General features: G+C 41.5%; 1 long non-coding RNA gene across 1 annotated transcript in view; it reads left to right on the forward strand.

The window, feature by feature from the left end:
- The window catches only part of LOC127537559 (uncharacterized), a 96,165-nt gene that overhangs the window by 17,830 nt on the left and 60,086 nt on the right, over positions 1-18,249 (forward strand). The window lies entirely within an intron of this gene.

Consider the following 18,249-nt stretch of genomic DNA (forward strand, 5'->3'; position numbering starts at 1 on the left):
AGGTGGAGGTAGTACTCCATCTGACTACAACATGGTGCAAATATGTTTAGCAACTAATCAGTAAAAGACATGGAAAAGGACATTGATTCCCCTGTTAAGCACCATTTGCACTATTTATTCTGAAATATAACCATGTAAACAGTTACAGTGCAAAAAAAATTACCATTTCTTGATTTATTTTTAAAGTTATTTTTGCGGTGTTTTGTTGGCTTTATTGAATAGTCAGAGTGGAGAGGCAGACAGGAAAGCAGGGACCAGAATGGGGGGGAAGACATGCAGTAAAGAGCCGTGAGCTGGAATCCAACCCAGGACGCTGTGTTGAGCTATCTGGATGCACCGTTTATTTGAACTCCACCAAGGAACACGGCGGAGTTACTGTAACGATCATACGTTTGTCCTGCCGTCTATTTGTCTGTGTGCAATTTTACTCAGAAAAAGTGAACCAAAGGGATTTGGATGAAATTTTCAGAGAAGCTCAGAAATGACTCAAGGACCAACTGATCAGATTTTGGCAGTGATGTCGCATATAGTCAGGATTCATGAATTTGTTACAGAGTTCTGTATCACTGCCAGATAGCAACACAGCGTCACTGTAACCATGGCAACATGTAGGCTAACATGTAGGCTAATGTGCAGGCTAAAACTTAGGCTAACATAAAGGTTAACATGCAGGCTAACAGACAGACTAACATGTAGGCAAAAATGTTGGCTAACATGTAGGCTAACGTCAGGCTAACATACAAACTCACCTACAGGTTAACATACAGGCTAACACGTAGGCTAACATGGAAGCTAACATGCAGGCTAACATACCGGCTAACATGTAGGCTAATGTACAAACTAACGTACAGGTTAACATGCAGGCTAACAGACAGGCTAACATGTAGGCTAATGTACAGGCTAACACATAGGCTAACATGGAAGTTAACATGCAGGCTAACATACAGGCTAACATGTAGGCTAACAGGCAGGCTAACATACAGGCAAGTATACAGGCTAACATGTAGGCTAACATACATGCTAACATGCAGGCTAACATGGCTTATCTGATCACAGAACTGGAGCTTTGTCCAGTAAAACTATTTCTTGATATTTTAGTGAACTCAGAGTTCTTGCTGGGATCCAACTGGTTTTGTTTTTAATGTCTCTGTGGATGATGTTCAGATGATTAGCATCACTTCTTCAAAACATTTGTTCTGTTTGATGAGGAGCCAATCTGTTATCAAACTAGCAGCTCTGAAACCTTGTTCTGGACATCGTACCCCTCTGAAGCAGGACCTGGTTCTCCTTTAAATCTAATAGGATAATCCTTAGACCAGTCACTCTTGAAGGACACATAGCTGGATGGAGATGCAGGTCCAGGGGGATTTCTGTGAATAATGATGCAGCAGTGATTCAATGCTGAATTCTGATATGCAGCAGAGTCCTGTAGACTAACGTAAAGACTAATACGTAGGCTAACATGTAGACTAATGTACAGGCTAACATGTAGGCTAACGTATAGGTTACCATGCAGGCTATCAGACAGACTAACATGTAGGTTAAAATGTTGGCTAACATGTAGGCTAATGTACATACTAACATGTAGTCTAATGTACCAGCAAACATGTAGGCTAAAGTCAGGCTAACGTACAAACTAACCTACAGGTTAACATGCAGGCTAACAGACAGGCTAACATGTAGGCTAACATACCGGCTAACATGTAAGCTAACGTACAAACTAACGTACAGGTTAACGTGCAGGCAAGTATACAGGCTAACATGTAGACTAAAATACATGCTAAAATTCAGGCTAACATGCAGGCTAACATGACTTATCTGATCACAGAACTGGAGTTTTGTCCAGTGAAACTCTTTCTTGATATTTTAGTGAACTCAGAGTTCTTGCTGTGATCCAACTAGTTCTGTTTTTAATGTCTCTGTGGATGATGTTCACGTGATTAGCATCACTTCTTCAAAACATTTGTTCTGCTTGATTAGGAGCCAATCTGCTATCAAACTAGCAGCTCTGAAACCTTGTTCTGAACATCTTACCCCTCTGCAGCAGGATCTGGTTCTCCTTTAAATCTAATAGGATAATCTTTAGATCGGTCACTCTTGAAGGACACATGGCTGGAAGGAGATGCAGGCCCAGGTCCAGGTGGATTCCTGTGAATAATGATGCAGCAGTGATGCGATGCTGAGTTCTGACATGCAGCAGAGTCCTGTAGGCTAACGTACAGACTAATACGTAGGCTAAAATGTAGGCGAACATGTAGACAAATGTACAGGCTAACATGTAGGCTAAAATGCAGGCAAAATGGAGGCCAACACGTAGGCTAACATGTAGCCTAATGTACAGGCTAACATGTAGGTCAAAATGTAGGCTAACATGTAGGCTAACATGTAGGGTAATGTACATGCTAACATTTAGGCTAATGTACAGGTTAACATGCCACCTAACAGACAGACTAACATGTAGGCTAAAATGTTGGCTAACACGTAGACTAATGTACAGGCTAACATGTAGGCTAATGTACAGGCTAACATGTAGGCTAACGTCAGGCTAACGTACAGGTTAACATGCAGGCTAACAGACAGGCTAACATGTAGGCTAACATGGAAGCTAACATGCAGGCTAACATACCGGCTAACATGTAGGCTAACAGGCAGGCTAACGTACAAACTAACCTACAGGTTAACATGCAGGCTAACAGATAGGCTAACATGTAGGCTAACATACCGGCTAACATGTAAACTAACGTACAAACTAACGTACAGGTTAACATGCAGGCAAGTATACAGGCTAACATGTAGACTAAAATACATGCTAAAATTCAGGCTAACATGCAGGCTAACATGGCTTATCTGATCACAGAACTGGAGTTTTGTCCAGTAAAACTCTTTCTTGATATTTTAGTGAACTCAGAGTTCTTGCTGTGATCCAACTAGTTCTGTTTTTAATGTCTCTGTGGATAATGTTCACGTGATTACCATCGGTTCTTCAAAACATTTGTTCTGTTTGATGAGGAGCCAATCTGCTATCAAACTAGCAGCTCTGAAACCTTGTTCTGAACATCTTACCCCTCTGCAGCAGGATCTGGTTCTCCTTTAAATCTAATAGGATAATCTTTAGATCGGTCACTCTTGAAGGACACACAGCTGGATGCAGGTCCAGGTCCAGGTGGATTCCTGTCAATAATGATGCAGCAGTGATGCAATGTTGAGTTCTGACATGCAGCAGAGTCCTGGACAGTTAGAGATGGTGGTCTCACCTCTGAGCTTTGCTCTGGTTCTCTTGTTCCCCACACAGAGAGCTTTGAGAGGGAGGGACTCCCTCCTCTCTGTCCTCACACTCATCCATGATGCTCAACTCACAGCAGCTCACACACACTTTCTACCTTCACCTGCACAGGAAACAAACATCATTCATCCACTCAGATCCTCCTGGAGAAGATCAGCTGCTGCACTTCTATCAGTCCAGCAGATGGAGTCATGGAGCTGCAGAGACTCACCCACAAACCCAAAGTCAGAAAAACAAAAAAACAAAGAAACATCAGCAGCTCATCAAACTGACTGAAGTCCATCAATAATCTCATAGAAATATTAACTGATTGCAGTCAATCAATAAGTTAATATTCATATTGATCCGTGTTTAAACAGCAGTCATCCACAGTTTGTGTTGAAATAAGAAGTGAACATGTAGAAACATGACAGAGCAGAAACAAACAGCAACATTACTGAAGTTAAAGCAGCAAACAAACTTACACTTTATTCAAAGCGCTGAAGAAGAAGAAGAAAGTTTCCAGTCCACTCCTGGATGCTCAGACAGGTGATCTGTTTCCTGGAACCATTCAGGACTCCACCAATGAGGAAGCAGCAGGCAGACTTTCACAATGAGAGCACATTTTGCTGATTCCCACTCATTTCATGTGACGGATTGTTTCAACATTCAACCTTTTTCATGGTCAAGACCAACAAATGGACTGAGTCTAATTCAAACCTGACTGAAGGAGCAGCAGATTCACAAACTGCAGCTTCTGATCAACACACTGCTTCCTTCAGCAGCCACAAACTGACCGTCCACCCACTTTCACTCTGATTTCTAACCACTGATTCAGGATCTGGAATATTGGACAAGCAGATGGAATCAGTTCTGATAATATGAAGGAAAACTAAGGAGTCATTTGAAGTTTCATCTCTGAGCCTCAAACCTCCAGTCACAGCAGGTTTTATGTTTGAAAACTACGTTACATGAGAAAACTACTACATGAGACAAACTAAGACAAAACTACAACGATTTGCGAAACTAAGACCAAACTATTAAAATGAGACACAAATTTACAGAAATAAGGCTGAAAATGACAAAAAAAAATAGACATATAAAACAAAAACTGACAGTAAATAGATAAATTATGACTCCAAATGAGAAGAACAAATTCAAACTACAAAATTCAGACAAATAAAGACAAAATTCACAAAAATGAGACAAATTAAGACACAAAATGACAGAAATTAGACACAAAATGGTAAAAATGAGATAAACTCAGCCAAAAACTACAGGACTACAAGGACTGAAAATGAGAGAAATTGAAAGAATTAAGACAAAGGTAGTGTCTACAGATACGGACCCGTACCCGTAGCCTGTGGGCTACGGATACGGCACTTTCCATTTGCCAGACAGATACGGACCAGTACGCGAGTCTCGCGAGTCAAGAAGCTGCTAACCACTGCAAACTGTTGAAAGGTAACCAAAGGTTAAGGTTAGGGTTAGTGTTAGGGTCAGATTTAGGGTCCGTACCTGTAGTACCAATGCTACGGTCCGTACCGCTAGCGTCTACCGGGAGTCACGTGACCAGATCTCACGTATCTGATTGGCAAATGGTAAGTGCCGTATCCGTAGTCCACAGGCTACGGGTACGGGTCCGTACCTTTAGCAACAACCTAAGACAAAACAACACAAAGGAGACAAAGAATTGCAAAAGTGACAAAGACAAAATGGTTAAAAAAAACCTAAACAAATAAAGACACAAAACTACAAAAGTGGGACTAATTATGGTGCAAAATGGCAAAAATGAGAGACATCAATACAAAAAAAAATGACAGGATTTAGACAAATTAGGGCATAAGATGAGACAAAACTGAGGCAAAATAACAAATGAGATAAATTAAGACATAAAATGGTAAAAATGAGAAAAATTGAGATCAAAGCTACAGAAAAAAGGGCTGAAAATGAAAGAAGTTAAAGACCCACCGAGGAAGATTTTTATGCTCATAACAAAGTCTCATATTAATGTGGATGAATCTTCGTTATTTACACTTAATAATGCCCCCATTTTCGATTCATAAATCATTTTAGTTTTGTAAATATTTCTCTTTTATTAATGTATTGTCGACTCGTCTAGAATTTCCTGTGAGAGATGGAGCGATTTACAGCAAATACGGTGCGCGTGCGCTGACAGAGCGTAGCAGAGCGGAGCTAGTTATTTTTAGCAGTAGCAGAGTGGAGAGTTGGTTGAGAAGACGGCACACATGGAGCGCAAAAGGAAGCGAATGGAGCAAAGTCTGCAAGCAGAAAGGTTGTCAGATCAACAACGAAGTAAAAGGAAAGTTCATCTTGGACAGGCATTTCAGAGGTGGAGAGAATTCCGGGAGCAAAAAGGAATCAAAACAGATGCCGAGCTGGCTGTGCTTCTCCTAGACAAGTACGTAACTTTAGCTCTTTGTAAGTTTGATACAATTCTTTTGTCTTTTGTGTGTGTTGCTTGCGATGTGTGGTTAGTAGACTATGGGATTAGTTTGACTGTGACTGGTTTAGTTGACTAACTTTGTGGCAAAAACACTGTGTGGGTATTGGCTAATGTAACGTTAGCTCGAAACTACCGTAGCTCGGAGCAGCTTTGACAACTTGGTTTTACACACGTGGACAAAATTGTTGGTACCCCTCAGTTAAAGAAGGAAAAACCCACAATTCTCACTGAAATCACTTGAAACTCACAAAAGTAACAATAAATAAAAATTTATTGAAAATTAAATAATCAAAATCAGCCATCACTTTTGAATTGTTGATTAACATAATTATTTTAAAAAAACAAACTAATGAAATAGGGCTGGACAAAAATGATGGTACCCATAACTTAATATTTTGTTGCACAACCTTTTGAGGCAATCACTGCAATTAAACGATTTCTGTATTTGTCAATGAGCGTTCTGCAGCTGTCAACAGGTATTTTGGCCCACTCCTCATGAGCAAACAGCTCCAGTTGTCTCAGGTTTGATGGGTGTCTTCTCCAAATGGCATGTTTCAGCTCCTTCCACATATGTTCAATGGGATTCAGATCTGGGCTCATAGAAGGCCACTTTAGAATAGTCCAACGCTTTTCTCTCAGCCATTCTTGGGTGTTTTTGGCTGTGTGTTTTGGATCGTTGTCCTGTTGGAAGACCCATGACCTGCGACTGAGACCAAGCTTTCTGACACTAGGCAGCACATTTCTCTCCAGAATGCCTTGATAGTCTTCAGATTTCATCGTACCTTGCACACTTTCAAGACACCCTGTGCCAGATGCAGCAAAGCAGCCCCAAAACATTACTGAGCCTCCTCCATGTTTCACCGTAGGGACAGTGTTCTTTTCTTCGTATGCTTGGTTTTTGAGTCTATGAACATAGAGTTGATGTGCCTTACCAAAAAGCTCCAGTTTGGTCTCATCTGTCCAAAGGACATTCTCCCAGAAGCTTTGTGGCTTGTCAACATGCATTTTTGCAAATTCCAGTCTGGCTTTTTTATGAGATTTTTTTCAGCAGTGGTGTCCTCCTTGGTCGTCTCCCATGAAGTCCACTTTGGCTCAAACAACGACGAATGGTGCGATCTGACACTGATGTACCTTGGCCTTGGAGTTCACCTTTAATTTCTTTGGAGGTTGCTCTGGGCTCTTTGGATACAATTCCAACGATCCGTCTCTTCAATTTGTCATCAATTTTCCTCTTGCGGCCACGTCCAGGGAGGTTGGCTACTGTCCCGTGGGTCTTGAACTTCTGAATAATATGAGCCACTGTTGTCACAGGAACTTCAAGCTGTTTAGAGATGGTCTTATCGCCTTTACCTTTAAGATGTTTGTCTATAATTTTTTTTCGGATGTCCTGGGACAATTCTCTCCTTCGCTTTCTGTTGTCCATGTTCAGTGTGGTACACACCTTTTCACCAAACAGCAGGGTGACTACTTGTCTCCCTTTAAATAGGCAGACTGACTGATTATGAGTTTGGAAACACCTGTGATGTCAATTAAATGACACACCTGAGTTAATCATGTCACTCTGGTCAAATAGTTTTCAATCTTTTATAGAGGTACCATCATTTTTGTCCAGGCCTGTTTCATTAGTTTGTTTTTTTAAATAATTATGTTAATCAACAATTCAAAAGTAATGGCTGTTTTTGATTATTTAATTTTCAATAAATTTTTATTTATTGTTACTTTTGTGAGTTTCAAGTGATTTCAGTGAGAATTGTGGGTTTTTCCTTCTTTAACTGAGGGGTACCAACAATTTTGTCCACGTGTGTACAACATTAGACCGCGGAGTCATTTACACACGTTGTTGTCGCTCGCTCGTTTACGACGGTTTGCGACAGTGCGCGCCGAGGCTCACGGGAAATGTAGCGTTGCCGAAGCAATGCTACATTTCCGCTAAAATCTTCCTCGGTGGGTCTTTAAAAGAATTGAGACATAAAGTGACAAAGGAAACATAGAATAGTCGGAGAATAGTCATAGAATGGTAAAAACTTGACAAATGGAAACATTAAATGATAAAAATGAGACAAAATCAGACATAGAATGGTAAAAAAATAATTAAACAAATTAAGACATAAATGATAAAAATGAGCAATCAACACAGAACTATAAAAACTGGACGAATGACATAAAATGACACAAAGCCAACACAAAATGGTAAAAATGAGACAACCTGAGGCCAAAACTACAGAAAACTAGCTTATTAGAAAGTTAGCTTTTTGACAAGTGTATGAACAAACTCCAGCACAGCCCCTCTGTCGAGGTGGAACATTAAATACAGCTGAATGTCTTTAATGAGGAGGAAGCTCATTAAAATGGGATCTGACAATGAACTGGAATAAAAGCAGGCGTGAACTAACCGTGACATCACCCACTGGTTTCAACGCCGAGAAAATGAAGCCCGGATTTTGCTACTTCCTGGTCGCCATTTTGGATTTTTTGGAGCCAGTGACGTCATCAAACAGGCTGGACCGGAGAGCAACTCGGGGCAGGACCAGTCAATGGGACTGTCAAACAAGTATAGCCACGCCCCCTGGCTCTGCCAACTTTAACGATTTATTTAAAATTTAGTATTGATTTATTTTAAGATCGGCCACCTGATCTCTCATTTTGACCATGAAAACTAACGGGGGGAAAATCCTGAGCTGCAGAAAATCAGTCTATCAAATTTTACTTTTTCCAAAAATGAATTGGGGTCTATGGAGAAAAAGATCTTTGGAGCCAACCCTAGCGGACGGCATGACATTGCAAGTTTTTGACACTTCCGGGTGGGCTTCAATTTTGGAGCCAGATGCTACGTCCATCTTTATGTACAGTCTATGAATAAAAGCTGCACTGCAGGTGGAGCAGCAGAACTGCAGTTAATCCTACAGGATCACTGACAGCAACACTGAGGGGAACCAGCAGGGGGCGCTCACTGCTGTCTTTTAAATATTACTCATGGAAGTCACTCTGCAGTCACTGGACCACAACACAAAGATGATCCCACATTATTGCACTTTGACCAACAGAGGCTCCAAAGAAACATGAACACTGATCCTTCACAGAACAAGTCCAGAATCAGACTCAGACCGGAGTCCAGGACCAGAGTCAGACCGGAGTCCAGGATCAGAGTCAGACCGGAGTCCAGGATCAGAGTGGATCCTGGACTCTGGTCTGATCCTAACCCTAACCCAGACCAAACACTGACTGCTACTAAACAGCTCATTACTGCACTAAATGTCTCTCATGGACTAGTAGAATGAAAAACTTAGCTGGGAGATTCCTAACCAGGATATAGATAAATAATATCCGGCCTCATTGCCAGTAAATCACCAGGTTCTGATGGATTCCTACCAGAATGCTACAAACTGATGAGAGAACCTTTGGTCCTATTGCTTCAAACCTGTTTTAATCCTGTTCTAACAGGAGGCTTCCCCTCCCTCAAGGAAGAAGGCTTTCATCCATACAGGCATGGACCGATGAGGCGTCCTCAGCATTACAGGACTGCTTTGTGTGCACTGACGGGGGAGTGTTCAAGGAGGGCACAGATCTAGATGGATACACATCATCAGTTCTGTCGTATCTGAAGTTCTGTACTGATGCTGTCCTACCTGCAAAGACCATCAAGGTTTTCGCAAACCAAAAACCATGGCTGGATAGCACAGTGAAGCCCCTACTCAAAGCCCGTGATGGCGCCTGCAGGTCAGGCGACTGAAACTGAAAAAGGGCATTCAGCTGCAAAGTGCAGGTATAAACAGCACATTGAGGAGCATTTTGCTAATAAAAACCCACAAAGTATGTAGAGAGGCATTAAGACCATAACAGACTATAAGCGCAGTGATCAGCTGGTTAGCCATGATTCCACTCTCCCTGATACTCTGAAAACATTCTGTACTCGTTTTGACACACTTGGAAGCAGAGAGAGTGTTCATCTACCCCGACTGGAGGTACAGCATCAGTCTCTGGTCCTGCAGCTGCACCAAGTGCACTCTTCCATGAAGAGAATCAACACCAACAAAGCTGAGGGACCAGACAGGGTGTCGGGTCGCACTCTGAAATTGTGTGCCAACCAACTAGCAGAAGTCTTTGTGGACATTTTCAACCTGTCCCTGCAGCTTGCCACAGTCCCTGTTAGCCTCAAAACCTCCATCATTGTGCTTGTGCCTAAAAAAAATAAATAAATCACCTGCCTGTACGATTACCGCCCTGTTGCTCTGACTCCGGTGATTATGAAGTGCTTTGAGAGGATCGTCCTAAAGCACATCAAGGACATCATCCCTGCTGGTCTGGATAAATACCAGTTCGCCTACAGGGAGAACAGATCAACAGAGGATGCAGTCTCCATGGCACTTCGCACAGCCCTGACCCACCTGCAGCTTCCTAACACCTATGTAAGGATGCTGTTTGTGGACTTCAGTTCAGCTTTTAATACGGTGAGCCCGGAAAAACTGATGCTGAAGTGGTGGAGCGTGTTCATAACATCAAGTTCCAGGCGTCCATATTACATCTGACCTGACCTGGTCCCTGAAGAAGGCTCAACAAAGACTCTTCTTCCTTAGGAAGCTGAAACGTGCTGGTCTCTCCCCTCAGCTCCTGGTAAACTTCTACAGAACCACAATGGAAAGCATCCTCTGTCTTGGTGCAACACTGTGGTATGGGGGCTGCACAGCTCAGGACAGAAAGAACTTATCCCGGGTGGTGAAATCAGCACGGGGGATATACTGGACTCAGTATAGATGAGGTGGGTCCAGAGGAAGGCCCGACGTATCGCTGCCGGCCCCACCCACCCAGGAAATGGACTGTTTGTTCCACTTCCCTCGGGGAAACAGTACAGGAGCATAAAAGCTATGACCTCCAGACTGAAAAACAGTTTCTACCCCAGAGCTGTCCATCCATTTCCCCCCTACACACAACAGACTCACTATGTGCAATAAAGAACTGAATCTTGCACTGGACTGCACTTTACACCCATCCTACTGCTCATGTGCACTAAGACTGTTTACATATTTATATCTTTTCAGCATTTTCTTTAAATTTTATTTGAATATAGTGTGCCTTTTTCTACTTTTTTATCTATGGTCACCAATCATAATTTTGCTGTGTGAAAACACAGTGACAAAATTCTTGATTCATCTCTGGAAGACTAAAAGAAGGAAAAGATCAGCTGGAGTGTAACTCACATCGGCCAATCAGTGTTTTCAACATCCATTATAAACTATATGCATCAATTCCGTCTGAGAGGTTGAAAAAATCCGCCTTTTCTGATAGATGAGGATCAAACTGGGTTTATAGCAAACAGACACAGCATGATATTGGTAAAGCCTCCACATCACTGACTCTAGAAACAAAGGCAGAAAGAGAGAAATCCTCTCAGCTCAGATGCTCAGAAGGCATTCCACTCTGTTGACTGGAATTTCTCTACCATGTAACGGCTGGATTTGAGTTCACTAGTAAATTTATACAACGCATTAAAACAATGCACTCATCTCCCACCACCAGGATCTAAATAAAGAGGAATCTGTCCAACTCTAGAGCCCTGCAAAGAGGATGCAGACAGGGCTGCTACTTAGTCCTGCCCTCTTTAACCCTTTAGAGAACCTCTGGACCAAAACATCACACAGGAAATGTTATTTTATGGAGGCCAGCCTGAGACACACCTGAGCAATAATCCTGCTGTCTGATCATCATCTAGATCTGCCACAGCTGTGAGGAGGATGGATTATCTGGACAGAGGAGAAGTTCTCATAGACCCTTTATTTGTTTACAAACATTGTGACGTTTTTTGTGGGCGGGGCTTATGCTGGAGGCAAAAGCGGAGCGACAAGACAAGCGGGACTGGGAGTATATAGTTTGCGCTGGGAGCTTGCGCTGCAAACTCGAGCATTTTTAACCCGTTAAACTTCAGTGTACCACCGGCGGTACACTTACTAATTTGCACAGGAATTTAAAGAATGTCCGAAGGCTGCAAACGCGATTATATAAACACAATACGCCGATGGAAAGCTTAGATTCTCATGAATCCACCGGTATAAACCACTTTCAGATGTGATTACCACAGCGGGTAATATAAACACATTTGTCCGACAAACAACGAATATCCATCCATCCTTTCTCTGTACACGGCTTCAACATACACAGCGCGACTCACATTTCCGGGTTCATTATTACACACAGATGAAAATATTCCACAAAAAAACGGCCATAATCCAACCTTGGACATCCAGACGACACAAGCCAGTAAACTATTTTGTCCAAAACATGTCTTGAAGTCGGTATATAATCCACGAATCGGTCGTTTTCAAGGAAATGCACCTCGCTATGCGCGTCCCTGTATTTCTCGTCATATTTAACGGGTTATTGTTTTTGATTGTATTTTTTTCTGTGTCTTGTTGTGTCCTTGTTCTTATGGTGTGTGTATTTGGACCCAGTGTCTGGAATAAAGCTGAACTGAATTGAATTGAATTCAATATTTTTTAATTTACAAATAGAATATTAGCGATTTTTTGTACTGAAAATGGCTGGAATTGACTGCAGTCCTCAGTGCATTTAACCACAACTTCATTCCCTCTGAGCACGAGTGTTCGGTGGAATCCTATAAAACTTTAATTTGCGTTCGCCAATGTCATTCCTCCTATTATGGCATCCAAAAACACAGCAGGACGACATTTTAGAAAAGTTGATAGAGCCTAGTCCCTCAGTCTTTCGCCTTTCGGTCACGGCTGCGGGCTCCTCTTTTGCCTCCAGCTAAAGCTGTGACGTCATTCGTGACGTGGGTCATTAAAGGGTCTATAGACACACATTTAGACACATCTGTGGACAATATTGGAGAGAAACAGACCTTTAGTGTTCATAGAAGAAGTTTGAGAAAAATGGGAGCAGAAACAAAAGTGTTGAGTTTCTATTTTTGTTTAGAGTAAAATGGAGGCTGAACCATGAATCAGCTCTGAGGTCTGGACTACCAAGAAGGATCTGAGTTTATGGAGGAACTTCAACTTTACTGTCCACTCATTTTGTTTTCTCAACAATATCTGTCACCAGAATGTCCTTCAGGTTAATGATTTTCTATCTGGTCCAGGATAAGAGCCTCATATCAGGTTTTATAGTTTTATACTGAGCCTGTTCAGAGTCCAGACCAAACCCTGACTGCTACTAAACAGATCATTACTGCACTAAATGTCTCTCATGGACTCCACATACTTTTCATTCTTCAACTTTTCAACCAAACACAAACTTCTGTGAGGATTCTTCTCACCACATTTCTCCTGACAGTAATCAAAGCTGTTCTCTTGGATTTCTTTCTGCTCTATTTGACTCTTTATCAGTGTGTTCAGTCTGTTTCTGTCCTTTCAGACGGACACTTGCGATCAGCTGATTTCTATTCTGTCTTTTGTGTCTGAATCAAAGAGAACCAAAGTTCCACTCACTCAGCTTCTTCCTCTGCAGCTCTCTGCTGCGTGGACCAGGTCTGAGAGAAAATCCTCCTCTGTGTCTGCAGGCTGCCGTCACTCTGAGACACAAAGAGCAAAGATCAGCGGCTGCACCTTTAGATGACATTAATATGAGACATGATGAAGCTGCAGCAGCTTCCTGGAAACAGCTGAGGACTAAGAAAGCTCCTCCTCTCTGACCACAGCCTCACTCTGGCCTTTATTTCTACACATTCACATGTTGATGAAGGAGCTGATCAGGAGTCTGTTCGTCTCTTTCCAGGCTGCTGTCTCTGAATTTGTCCATCATGTCTGGCTTCAGACTCTCACATTATTTCATCTACTGTCCAGCATTGCAGGTTATCAGTCAGTGACATGATGGGGGCACTGTTGAGCGATGGAGGAGTAAGACATGTTGGCGACAGCTCCGATAACTTTTATTTGATTAAAAGGCTAAATGCATGTAAATCTGCTCTAAAGATCTCCAGAATGACGCGAGAAGATGCACACATACACAATATAAAGTGGAATATAGAGAAACGATGTCCAATGTCAGGTGTATTTATTTAGCACTTTTAAAGGTCTATGGCCAATCAAAGTGCTTTACAGTAAAATAAGTCATCGCAATTCCAGACCAATAAAAGCAATGCAATAAAACAGTAAAATAAAATAGATAGAAGGTCCATTAAAGGTGACTCTTTTCAACCACAGGCCAGGGTGAACAAGTGGGTCTTAAGACAAGTTATAAAAATGGAGAGGCTATTCTCAGACCACACAGAGATGGACGACGATCCACAACGTGGAGCCACATCTGCAAGGGCTGCATCTCCTCTGGTTTTCATGAGAGATGGAGGAACGTCCAGGAGCATCTGGTCAGTTGATCTCAGGGCTCTGGAGGGTTGATGCCCCTCAACAAGGTCAGACAGATATTCTGGGGCCAGTCCATTCAGAGACTTAAAAACAAATAAAAGAATCTTAAAATCAATCCTGAACCTAAGCGGAAGCCAGTGAAGTGAGGAAAGCACCAATGCTGTGTGTTTCTTTGTCCTAGTTAGGAGACAAGCTGCTGCATTCTGAACAAGCTGCAGATGATTGAGTTCTGACTGGTCAATGCCAATTACAGGGAGTTACAATAGTCCAAGCATGATGTAAGGAAAAGGCATGGATAACTTTTTCTACACTCAACAAAAATATAAATGCAACACTTTTGTTTTTGCTCCCATTTTTTATGAGATGAACTCAAAGATCTAAAACTTTTTCCACATACACAATATCACCATTTCTCATATATGCACTTATGTGCATATATTGTGGTGCACTTTTGTGCACCACAATATATAAGGTGCTAGTGGGCCAGTGGAGCTGGTAAGGACCTGGACCAGGTCAGGGCGACCAAACAGGAAAATCTGAGTTTCTTTTTCATTTAATCTTGAGAAATTTAAGTCCATCCATGTTTTTATATCCCTCATGCAATTGAACAAAGCAGGAAGGCATTCCATAGAAGGGACCTTTAATGGCAGGTAGACCTGCATGTCAGTGAAGCAGTGAAAAGGAATATCATGCTGCTTAAATATCGACCCCAGGCATAGCATATAAAGGGAGAACAGTCGAGGGCCCAGAACTGACCCCTGGGGGACCTCGCAGGTCAGAGGAGCCACTGAGGAGGAAAACTGCCCCAACTGCACATAGAAGGATCTATCTGTGAGAGAAGATATTCAGACTGAGGGAATACATTTGAGTTTTCCTCTGAGTTCTCCAGGTCCCAGTGATGAGGTGCTGATTGAGGTCGATGCTCATGTCTCCACATGTTCACAAATGTGCATCCATACCCGTATGTTCCTCTGATCTTTAGCTTGATTGTTGGTTCCATTTTTAACAAACCATTTAAAGGTCTTTATCATTGAGTTCCAGAGCTAATGATCTAATTTAGAGGTTTACAACAGGCCATCAGTAGGTGTGGGGAAGTCATCTTTATCACTCTTTTTTCATTGCTTTTCTAGCTGTGGAGTGTCTAGAGTATCTTTGTTTGTTTCTTTGTTTACATGTTGTTTTGGTTGACCTGAGCTGGGGTATGAAGCAGTGGTGGGATGGGGGAATACGAAGACCTGATTGGAACTGACCATGAAAGACACCATGAATGACAGCACCAGGGGAAGAAAGAACCATTTTCCAGCTGGGACTTGCGTGGCTTAAACAAGCCGGTGAAAAGAGGCAAGGCTTTGTCCACCTTCAGACTCTGACCTCAGATATTCTGCTTTTACAAGAGACACATTTAAACAGTAACTGGTATGGCAGACTCAGAGCTGAGTGGATAGGAGAGATTTACCACTCTGCCTTTTCTTCTAAGGAAACAGGTGTGGCAGTTTGAATTAGGAGTAAACCTTTATTGCAGAAAAAACAAGAACTGACTTCCATTAGTGTCAGACGATACTCATATCTGACCTCCCTGGATTTTGTGTTGGAACGATTTTTGCTCGATATATAAAAGTCTAAAAACAAAAGCTTCAATAACAGAAATGCTTGAAGTTGTTCCCACTGACTTGTAGCTTCTGAACAATCTGACAGTCTGTCTACTGAGAGCTTTGAATGATGTTTCTCTGTTTAACAGCTGAAAGCATCAAACTTTCTGACAGCCAGAAGAATAAATCTAAACAACACATTCATTTGATAGAAGAAACAACTGGACACTAAAAGATCAACAATAGGATCAGGATTATTGGAAATGTGTGCAGCTTCAGTATCGTGTGTAATATTCATTTACTTCCTCAGGATCTTCACCACTTTGACTTCTGACTTTTCTATTCTCCTCTGATTTCAGCTCAATTCTTTGGATCCTCAGTAATATTTCATCCTGATTTCTGATAGCGTTTGTCGACTCAATTTGTTTTCTGAACAATATCTGCCAAAATATTGTCCTTCAGGTGAATGATTTTCTATCTGGTCCAGGATCAGAGCCTCATATCAGGTTTTATACTTTTATACTGAGTCTGTTCAGAGTCCAGACCAAACAGCTCATTACTGCACCAAATATCTCTCATGGACTCCACATAAATTTCATTCAGATGCTGATCAGACAGCAGGATTATTGTTCAGGTGTTCCTCAGGCTGACCACAATAAAAGGACTCTCTGAAATGTGCACTTTAACTGTACTGGGGGGGTCAGAAAACCAGTCAGGATCTGGTGGGACCATTTTCCTCCCAGTGCAACAAATCTCCTTGGCATAGATGTGATCATTGATCAGCTGATTGTGTAAAAGCTGGTGTGGTGGGGGTGGTGGGTGGTGTGTGGTGGGGGTGGTGGGTGGTGGGTGGTGGGGGGTGGGGCAGCGATCGCCTGAAACGGACCAAAAACACCATGAAGTGGTCGGGACATCACGGAGAAAATAAAATAGAGGAAATAAAGGACATTAATGTGTACAATACCATTACACACGGGTAACAATACTATGTAATGATGTAATAGTATTACTACATGCAGAGCACAAGTATTCAAAATACTGTACTATTATACTGCAGAATAAATATACACACAAACTGTATGCATGTGTTAAAATGTCATGAAAATACTGTCATTATTCATGTACTCTGCAGATCCATTAGCAGTCAACAGTTTGGACCTTGTAGATGAACACTGAACACATCCAAACTATAAAAGAACACAAATGGAACCATGTTGGAAACAGAAAAGTGTTCATATTCAGGATTAATCTACAATGTAGAAAATAAGACAAATAAATAAAAAGCACTGAATGAGAAGGAGAGTTAGAGTACTGATACACATGTACTCTGTGTGTCCTGATATACATGCACTCTGTGTGTACTGATATGTTTATTTCTAGCAAATCAAGGTTGAAAAACAGGAAAAAGACGACTAATTTAAGTAAAGATTACTCAGTACTAGTGCACTATAATTACACTGTGTCTTGATAGAAGTTGGTTTATCTCGAAATAAACCTAAATCCAGATTAAAACTAAATCCAAAAACTTGGGTGCTCACTCAACCAGCTGAGCTATCTGGGCACCCATAAACCCAACAACGTCTACAGATATATGAAGATTCTACATCCTGACTGACTCCTGAAACCACAACCAGGACTGTATGTATGATCAGATCAACATGTGACCAGAATCAGCTCTGACAGGAACATTTAGTAGAATTACTCTCAAATATTGATTTCTACATACAGTGCTAGCAAAGATTACTTGTTGCTTCTCAAAGTATAAAGAACTGCTTGAATCATTTCAACATACATAAAATGTGTGTCACATTCTACATTTGCAGCTTTCTGAGACTGTAGGTTGAAGTTTCAGGAACTAATCCTGTCCAGGACACTGAGCTGAGAATGATGCTGAAAGCTCATGATCAAACATGGTACTACCCAGTCAGTTTAACAGCAGAGTTTATGTTCAGACTAAACAGAACCTGGATGGAAACTGACCTGAAGAACCAGGATGAAGATGTGGTGATAACATGTGTTCTGTTCCTGTCTGTGTTGTAATAATGAATAGATGCAGATGTGATGTTACTCTTTAGTACAGCTCTGGAAATAAATGTGTTGATGTTGGTCCAACATCAGTGTTTGGAAGAATTCTAATAAAGTTTACTAGCAGATCTGGAAACAAGTTTTTACAGCTAAAAATGGTCTGAAAGATCAACTGTGGCATCAAACAGTCTCTGACAGTCATTTATCTTATTCTGCAGTAAAAGAACTAATTTTAGGATTTACATACTAAGGAAGAAATACAAGACAAATAATCTTCAAACAAGATTAATAATCTGACAAATTCTGCTCTTGCAGAGTAAATTATTCTCAAAACAAGATCAAACTTTTTTTGGCTAGATATAAGATTATAAGTCTAAGTTAGACAGTTAATTTTTGCAGTATGGACGTACTCTGCGTGCGGGAGGGGACGCGCACTCTGCGTGTATCAGAATGTCCTTCAGGTGAATGATTTTCTATCTGGTCCAGGATCAGAGCCTCATATCAGGTTTTATACTTTTATACTGTGCCTGTTCAGAGTCCAGACCAAACACTGACTGCTACTAAACAGCTCATTACTGCACTAAATGTCTCTCA

The sequence above is a fragment of the Acanthochromis polyacanthus genome, chromosome 15 (assembly GCF_021347895.1).
Source record: "Acanthochromis polyacanthus isolate Apoly-LR-REF ecotype Palm Island chromosome 15, KAUST_Apoly_ChrSc, whole genome shotgun sequence".
In the NCBI taxonomy this organism is placed as follows: domain Eukaryota; kingdom Metazoa; phylum Chordata; class Actinopteri; family Pomacentridae; genus Acanthochromis; species Acanthochromis polyacanthus.